Below are 9,717 nucleotides of genomic sequence, written 5' to 3'. Positions count from 1 at the left end.
GTTTTGTAAAAATCGACGCGTTTCAAAAAGGCGGGGCATAGAGGAGAAACAATAATGTACAGTATGTGGAAAATAATGTGTTTTTTGAACTTTAAACCACATAAACACATTTCATTACACCAAATACACAAAATAATGTTCTTTTTAGCAGCATCATATGACCCCTTTAACATTTTTGGAAATTTCATTATAACTTTTGACCACAAGATGGCGCTGCCCCGAAACGTTTTGAGTACCATCAGGGCATGGTGCCGAAGACACATAGGCCTACCGAGTTTCGTAAAGATACGCCTATATGTTTGTAAAATATAGCATTTTATGACAAAACTCAAAATGGCTGACATGGGAAAACTGGATATGGTTCGACTCGGCATGCTGCACCGAATCTAAAGAAAGGTTTTGTGATTTTTGGTCAAACCATTCAGAAGTTATAAGCAAAAATAGCTATTTTCCATATGTTCTGACCACTAGATGGCGCTGCGCCGAAACTGTGCAGGTAGCCTCAGGTCATGCTTATTATAACACACACCAAGTTTAGTCTCAATACACCAAACCATTGCGGAGATATAGCCTCTCATCCATTTTTGCTTGCTCTTCGTCAAATTTGTTCACGCGTTATTCGAGAACGGATCAGTTTGACCTGATCGTTTGAGACCAGAAAAAAACATTAAATCTAAATATTGAGAAGCAAAGTTACATAAGATGCTATGACTGCTTTTTAAAGAATATATTTTGATTTGTTTTTCTTACTTTTACTATTTTTATTGTTTAAATTAACATGCATTTGCTATTATTATTATTAAACTAAAATTCAATATTATAATACAATACAATTAATTTAAATGCATTAAATAAATGTTGAAGAACTTACATTTAATGAATTAATGAAACTGCTTCTCTGAAATCAGTGAATTGGTTAACATGCATACTTTAATACAACACTTTCTAAATACAGTCTTGTTTAGAGTTGCTTAGTTTGACCTGACAGTTCAAGAAGATCCTTTATTCTTAACAGGTGCTCGTGCTAACAGCCTGAATTTCCAGTTGTATCTTCTGGAAGGCTTGTACAAGTGGAATCAGGAACAGTTAGCGACGTCACTCGGCACCAAACCCTCATCTGTGCTCAGCTATGCAGGAGAGATAGTGGAATACGTCAACAAGAACAGCCTACAGCTGTTCGGCCGGAAGCTCGTGCGCACCTTCCCACCGCCTAAACAATACACTGGTAAAGCTCTCGCAGTCCATGTAGTCTGTCTCAATTAGCAGCATCTGTACTTGTGCACAATATGCACATTTATGTAGGATGCATTAAACTGATCAAAAGAGAAGACATTTATAATGTTACAAAAGATTTCTATTTCAAATAGGGCTGCACAATTAATCGAATTTCTAATCGCGATTACAATTACGGAAGCCACAATTACATAATCGTTCAAAGCGCCAATTAATTGTTCAAAGTCCACTTATGTTATTCTGCGTGCTTAATGTGTTGTTGTTTTTTCAGGTTTTCTTAAGGCTTTTTTCGTTATTTTAATTTTAGTTTTAGTATAGAATTCACAGCACTTGTATATATTGTTCTCCTCATTTGTAAGTCGCTTTGGATAAATGCGTCTGCTAAATGATTAAATGTAAATGTAAATACCATGCAAATTTTTACTTTTTTTTTTTATTTAAAGAAGAAACCAATCCAATGTATAGTTGACATTTGAGGCGTAATACTATAGAAAAGCAATAAAAGTTTACATAATTCAGTGTAAATTGTGGTAATCGTAATTAATAATCGCAATTACAATTTCAAGGGAATAATCGATAATTATGATTTTTGTCATAATCGTGCAGCCCTAATTTCAAATAAATTATGTTCTTTTGAAATTTGTATTCATCAGAGAATCCTGAAAAATGTTTCCACTAAAATATTAAGCATCAGCAGATATAGTCACATAGAAAACAGTTATTTGAAATTGTAATAATATTTCACAACATTACTGTTTTTGCTGTATTTTTGACCAAATAAATGCAGTGTTGGTGAGCAGAAGATGTTTCTTTCAAGAACATTTTAAAAATATCTCACGACCCCAAACTTTTGAACAGTAGTGCATATCAATTATGTTTGAAATGTTTATCCTTGCATATTGATTTACATGCAATTTATGTTTAGTATGCAGAATACAGTATACACTGGCAAGTATGCAGTACACTAGTATTTCGTTCTAAACATTCCATATTCACTGTTCATTATTTTTTTAGGAGAGCTCATTGGAGTGGACTATCTGCTCAGGCAAATGGGACAGCCACCTCAAATGGTGGACCCAGACGCTGAGGAGACCATCCAGCTGCTGGAGGATGTTAATGATGAAGGGCAGGAGGACGAGGGGTTTGATGAAGATCCGACTGTGAGTTTATTCCGTGATGATCCACAAGCCTTTCCCTCCACCCCGTCCACAGCTGAAGATGCCCCAATTCAGAGCCCTGTGGTACATCAATATATGCACCATGAATAAAAGAGTTTATAAAGTAGAACATTTACATTAACATAATACAACCACCGGTTGATGCAGCCATAAATATTTAGTCAGTCTTTCCTTAAATAATGATTTGTGTTTTTTGTTCAGCTGCATTGTAAGCTTCATACCAGAGAAATTATTTTAATTTTATTTTCAACAAATTTCACGCAAAAAAGAATGTCATAATTAATATGTGACCCTGGACCACAAAACCAGTCATAAAGGTAAATTTTTCGAAATTGGGATCTATACATCATCCGTAGGAAATTTACAAAATATCTTCATGGAACATGATCTTTACTTAATATCCTAATGATTTTTGGCATAAAAGAAAAATCTATAATTTTGAGCCATACAATGTTTTTTTGGCTATTGCTACAAATATACCCCAGCGACTTAAGACTGCTTTTGTGCTCCAGGGTCGCATATTGTTAATTTGGAAATATTTAAATTACATTATTAAAATTATATCGTTTTTATCTAGTTATATAGTTTTGTTACAATAAGTGTAATTATTATATTTATATAATTGTATTATTATATAGAACTCTTATGTTGTATATAACAAAATTATTGTGCTACAGTAGGCCTTTCTGTGTCAATTTCTTGTGCTAATTTCTGTTCGGAGCCTGTTGAGTTTTCGGGTTATAATATGTGATTGGAATTTAAAGTTATCTCAAAGAATTGCATCTGATGTTATTTTTGTTATCTTTTGCTTTTTCAGACGGTGAAAAAGGAGAACCCGTCAGGCTTGGATCAGGTAGACAGACTCGCTGATTATCTTGTGGATCTGAGGACAGAGAATCATCTCAGCAGCCAGCAGGTATGAAACATAAATCAACACTAACTTGAAAAAATAAATGTGTGTTTACATAATATAATTTAAACATTTGTGAGTGAGCTGTGTTTCTTATATAATCAAGTTTTTATGCATCAGTGTCAATCCATGCCAAAAACATTTACATAGCTTGATGAGAATATAGAAAATAGTAATGATAAACGAGGAGTAAATTTGTCTGAAGCAGTGTTATTTTAGTATCGTTTATTATTATTCCAGTTTTTTATTAATACATTTTTTTGTATTTTAAATTATATATATAAAATTTTAAATGCTAATAAAATTAATTTATATAAAAATAATTGTAAAAAATTATTATATATATATATTCACTTTATTTTCATTTTAATTAAATTTCTGGTCATTTTATAGTGTGTTTTTGTTATTTTTGTTTGTTTTAAAATATGTCTATATAGTTTATAATTGTATATCATTACAGTTAATATATAATAATAATAATATAGAATTTTTTCTTTAGTTTTACTTTTCCTAGTTTGTTGACAAATAACTAAAATAAAATAAGTTTAGATGTTTATATTTTACTTACTTCAACAACAAACTGACTATATATTATCATTTGTAATTGTATATACATTGTTGTGATTTATTGTGGCTGGAACAATAATGTAGCTGTAAAAATAGTTCCCTGCTGAAATTTAAATGTATATACATCTTCATCATGACTAGATAGACACGGTGGGTTTGTCTTTACTATACACGTTAGATGTGATCCACCTCATAGTAACAATCCTGTCAGATCGTCCATCCTTTGAGTGAGAGTGTAACGTTACAGGTCGGCCGATCTGGTTTCGTGGTTAAAGTTAACCTTTTCGACATGTTTCCGTGTTGTTGTTGCTCAGCAATGGCATGGACGCGATGTTGTCTGGGGGTTTGGCAAAAGGAGAGTGGGACGGTGGGCGGTGCTCGGGGTGGTGACTGAAGGCGGTGACTGTGTAGTTCTGACGTCAACTTTTTACGGAAGTCACAACTGTTCATGAAAAATCACAGAAACTTGAAACTTATATGGTAGTTAAATAGCACCTAGACCTCAGTAATCATGAAAAAAGCCAGGAAATTTCAGTTTTGACAATATGGGACCTTTAAGGTTACTTTTATTTTAAGTAGCAGAAATGTTTTAGTTTTAGTTAACAATAATAACCCTGGTCCAAACTGTTGTATAACATATTATATGTATTGCACATCAATTGAAACAACTTCTATTTTGCCCTGTGAAGTGGATTTAAAAAAAACGATAAAAGCCCCCCAAAAAAAACATGTAGATTGTGTGGGCCTGATCATGTTGTGCATCCTCAGATGAGATGTTACGTCACTCATCCACACCACAGCTGCTATCAGCTGTCTAAAACATGACAGAAACAAGTCAGTGACCTGTTAAAACATGCTAGCAATGTGTTAAAGCATACTAGAAGCATGCTGGTAATGGCTAAAACATATTATCAACATGCTAACAATCATGTTAGCAACTTGATAGAAACATGGTAGCGACACATGTTAACATCCACATCTGTTTAGGTCAGTGATATTGTGGCGCTGTGGCAGAACCTGTCTGAGCTCAAGAAACAGCAGAAGAGCTCAACAGCTTCACCTCTGCAGCGCTCTGAGCACTGCCGCCTCGTGGACGCCATTTTACTCAGGCTTTGTGAGATCCACAGGGCCCCGGGCGAGGAGGAGCCGGTATGGTCCCTGATTTTACAGGATTACTGCAAGATACGCCGGCTGATCCTGGCTAATGCTAACCTGCAGCTGGTGAATGTGAGTCGGAGCAGTCTGATGCAGTGGCGTAATCAAACCCATGCTGCCGCAGGAAAACAAGCTACGCCGAAGAGGCCAGCAGTAGATATAGCCAAATTTCCAGCTGTCCGACCCAAGCTAGCAGCACAAACGCAGCCTGTCGTCCAGCTTCTCCCTGGGAAGCCTTTGGGGACCTTCGGCCCACAGTTGGCCTCGACCCTCACCGTGGTTGCGATTCCACAACACCTTGTTCCTCCACCCCCGGCCACGCTCTTGTTCATCCAATCAGCTCCTCACATCGTCCCAGCTTCGAGCAGACCTGGCTCTCAGCGTCCCGCCGCTCCGCGCACATACAACAGGAAGGTAGAAGCCAACACCTGCAAGAAGTGCGGGGCGTTCAGGACGGCTGCGACCGGACACAGTCATTATAGAGGTACCATCTTCTGCCCTGCCACAGAAACCCTGTCCAAAGAGCAGTGGCTTGAGAAAATGAGAGGAAAGTAGATTTACAGTGTGTTTTTTGTAATTATCCTTTGCATATGTGTGTATATTGTTTGTGTGTGTGGTTTTATTACAGTCTGGCTAATTTGAATAAAAAATTATCTTGTAGTTCACAGAGCAGCAAGTGGTCTCTTATCAAACGCTCCTTTTAAAATTATTTTTGTTTGCTCTTAAGTAAAAGATCTATATGTTCTACAGTGAAATGTATTCATTTAGCATTATTTATGGCACACGAAAAATATATTTAAAAGCAAAAAAATAACTATTGTGAAATATATAATAAAAATGATGTTTGTTGAGGAATTACTTCACAAGCAGGAATCAGTAGAAAAGCAAGCGGTTATTTATCAGACACAACCTGTCACAACTAGGAACCCGCTTTTCATGTTGCTTATCACATGCTAAAAATGTGTTTAACATGTTAACATCGAGGTAAAACATGCTAGCAATGTGCTAAAACAGGATAGAGACATGCGTCAAATGTTAAAATATGCAACACTCAGCTATTTAACGTATTAAAATATGTTAAAGCATGCTAACAAAACCTAAGAATGTGCCGGCAACATGTTAACAATGCCTAGCAATCCCAGCGGAGGACTTATTTGTGGTTTCTTAGCAGTTTGATGAGGTCTAATGGGGTTTGAAGTAGCTTAATATGGTCTGACCGAGTTTTTATTGGCCTGTCTGACTTCTCCAAGTAAAACCTTCAAACTTTCAAGTTATTTTAAACTCTCAGAGATGGTTTTGTCAAGCCAACATTAAACGTTGTTGTCAAACTTGACTCATCTACTGTGTTAGACTGCACTGCCATCTAGTGGACATTCTACAAAGCCATCATAAATGGTAGAGCACGCTAAATAAATTTAAGACACATAACGTGACCGTTTCTTAGTAATAATAGGACTATGGTCACATCTGTTACTAACACCTGTCTCATCACACTCTTTGTGTATCATGCGTACCCTCACATGAACTGCTTCGGTTTTGAGCGCTGTCGCAGCCCCGTCTCTGCACATGTTTTGTTTTCTCATTTGCCATGTATTATATGTTCTCTCTGCTTAGGTGAGCAATATGGTTGCTCTTTGGCAGAACCTGCTGGACTATGATAAGCAGAGGGTGGTGTTTGCTGCCAGACAACAGAGCAGGCTGGACACAGGGAGGTTCAGGTCCCACAAGAAGAGGCAGGAGTTCACTCCGGGGGTGGAGAGTGTGAAGAGGCACGCACTCACCACCGCTGCCCCACTTGCCCAGTGGCCAGATTGTTGTCGCCTGATAGAGACCATTTTTGTCAGGCTCTGCGCCATCCATAAGAGTCCCAAAAAGAAGGGGACAGGCGCAGTGTCCAGGTGGGACCTCATCTTGGAGGACTACAGGAAAATCAGGCAGCGCATTCTGGCCAATGCTGCTGTTATGCAGCAGACCACCCTGCAGCTGGTGGATGTGAGCCACACCACATTGGTTCAGTGGCACAACAGGAGAGTGAAAAGGCAGGACAGTGCAGTATTGATGCAAGGGCTGCAACTGCCTAGCCGCTTGTCTGTGGCGGCTGACCCTCTACTCCCTGCCAATGTGCGCCCCCCGTCTGCGCCCCCCCAACCAGGCCCAGCTCACCAATACCACCTGCCCAGTAGCACCGTGGGCCAGGCACAGACGAAGAGGAAGAGGAAAATACCTTCAGCCCCAGTGGTTTTGTCACCGCCAGCTGAGAGACCTCAAACCCAGCGGCAACTCTTCCCTGCTCCAACCCCAGGTGCTCAACTGGTGATGCTGATGCCAATGGCCTCACAGGGACTAACAGGGCCTGTCCTAGTTGCTGCTCCACAGGCTCTCAGGGCCAGCCTCTCCTCTGCCCTTCCTGCTCCTGCTGCTGCTCCGGTTCGAAAACTGACTCGCAAAGTACAGCACAACACATGCAAAAAAATGGTCTTTGATTTGATTTGGTTTTATTTATGTGTATAGTTTTGTTTTCTGTTCTTTTGCACTCGCAAAGAATGCACAAGAGTCACGAATATTTTAAAGATTTATTCATGTGTATTGTTCTGTGCTTTCTGTTATTTTGTACTCACAAAGTCTAAACAAGAGCCATGGACATTTTAAAGTTTTATTTGTGTGTAATGGTCTGTGCTTTCTGTTCTTTTGCACTTGCAATGAATGCACAAGAGCCATGGACAATGGAAAATATTATTTATGTGTATTTTTCTGTTTTCTGTTCTTTTGCATATGCAACATAATAACTAAAAGAATAAAAATGTGAATGATTCAAGGAATTAATGAATAATTGGCTATGACTGATTGAAAAATAAAACTTTTGTCATGATTAAATAACTCTCTTTTTTGTATGTTTTACTTTTCTACAGTATCATTCAAAGGTTATAGGCACTTTTGAAATTTTGAAAATTGAAAAAAAATGGAAAATTTTGATATTTGAGGATTCTTTCAGAAATAAATGGACTTTTTTACTATAATTTTTAGATTATAAATCGGTTAGCGCGTTCGGCTGTTAACCGAAAGGCTGGTGGTTCGAGCCCACCCAGGGACGAATATCTTTATGCTTTATACGACTGTGAACCAACTCAGAGACGAAATCAGCTTTTACATTTCTTTAAAATTATTCTATAATAACAACATTTTTTATCACAGGGTAAGTGATGTTAATAAACCCACATATCATAAAAACTAATTTATTCTTTTATTTTGAAATATAAAAAGAATGAATGAGAGAAACTATTTGTTTTTACAGCAAATGTACATGTTGGCAACTGTTATTTTACTCTTTATTTGGATTTTTAAGAATTAAAAAAAAATATGATTAATAAAAAAACTAATGTGATTCATTTCATTGGTAGTTTAAAGCAGTAGATTGTATTTGGAAAGTAGATTTCAAGAGTATCTGCAGCTAGTAAACAACACTGCTTGAGTGATGCTCACAAAGATGGATGCAGCAGAATAACAAATAACCATATTAAATGCAAGAGTATATGAAGCATTTCTGATTTGTTTATATGTTTCTGTCGCCTGCATAATAGTTTGCTTTCTCACGCCACTAGCTATAAATCTGCAGCTTCGCTGGCTAACCAATGCATAACAGCGACCAGCTGGAAACTAATGCAAGTAGATCGTAACAATCGTGACATTAAACATTTGGGTCGGACTAGCGTGTTTTGTCACACTGTTTTAACCGCTTGATGTGTTACTAATTAGTTCATAATAACATGAAAACGTGCACTGTAGTGTACTGTTAACATACTGTTTTGTTGTTTTAAATCCGCATCTTAAGTGTCCCGCTCCGTGCAGCGGGCAAAACAAACCTCACGAGACGTCGGTGATTCCGCCGCTAGAGGCCGCTCTCGTACCGTATAATCACAGCGGATCCTCGGGATGGATTTTTGGGCTATAGGGCTTAAAAATAAAGAATTTCATTGAGTTATGATATATACTAAAATATTATATTTATTAAAACTGTAATCCATATATGGTGTATTTAATAAAACATGAAGCATGTGCATTAAAATAGTTTATATTAAAAAACTTAAAGCCTTAAGACGTGAAAAGTCAGGTAAAAAAAAGTATACATTAAGCCATATGTCGTAGCTAAGCGTAAAAACTTCAAATGCTTTTCTGAAAAACGAAAACAGAATCAGCTATATTTGATTCCTGTACGATGTTATAGTTCCAGCAATCCTACTGACTAAAATCCAAAAGCTGATTTCGTCCCTGGGTGAGGATGCGATCTAATGGTAGATCATTTATAAGCCCACTAGATGGCAGTGGAGTAAAGCATAAGAACATTCGTCTCTGAGTTGATTCACACCGTTAGGTGGCAGTCGTATAAAGCATAAATATATTCGTCCCTGGGTGGGCTCGAACCACCAACCTTTCGGTTAACAGCCGAACGCGCTAACCGATTGCGCCACAGAGACGACGGTGCACACTAGTGACGTCATAGCGTTTTATGCGTTTGGACAAACTGACGCAGCGGCGCGAGGACAGCGCGCACACACCTCTCTCTCTGCGTCTGCTCTGTTCAGCGAGCGGCTGAGAGGAGCAGCGCCTTCAGTTAAAATAGATATTATGTTGCTTCTCTAATTTTACATGCAAATATAGCCGAAATCACAGCACAGA

The 9,717-nt window shown here is 37.8% G+C and overlaps 1 non-coding gene and 1 pseudogene across 1 annotated transcript; one reads left to right on the top strand and one right to left on the bottom strand.

The window, feature by feature from the left end:
* The window catches only part of LOC107755626 (uncharacterized), a 16,800-nt pseudogene extending 8,556 nt beyond the window's left edge, over window positions 1-8,244 (top strand).
* Window positions 8,245-9,441: 1,197 nt separating this feature from the next.
* On the bottom strand, window positions 9,442-9,515 carry trnan-guu (transfer RNA asparagine (anticodon GUU)). The gene has a single exon. It is a non-coding gene; the product is annotated as a tRNA-Asn (tRNA).
* Window positions 9,516-9,717: the final 202 nt, after the last annotated feature.

Source organism: Sinocyclocheilus rhinocerous, unplaced genomic scaffold (assembly GCF_001515625.1).
Source record: "Sinocyclocheilus rhinocerous isolate Xijiao unplaced genomic scaffold, SAMN03320098_v1.1 scaffold3186, whole genome shotgun sequence".
NCBI lineage: Eukaryota > Metazoa > Chordata > Actinopteri > Cypriniformes > Cyprinidae > Sinocyclocheilus > Sinocyclocheilus rhinocerous.
Note: the sequence above shows the minus strand (reverse complement) of the source record. Positions and strands in the feature narration are given on the sequence as shown.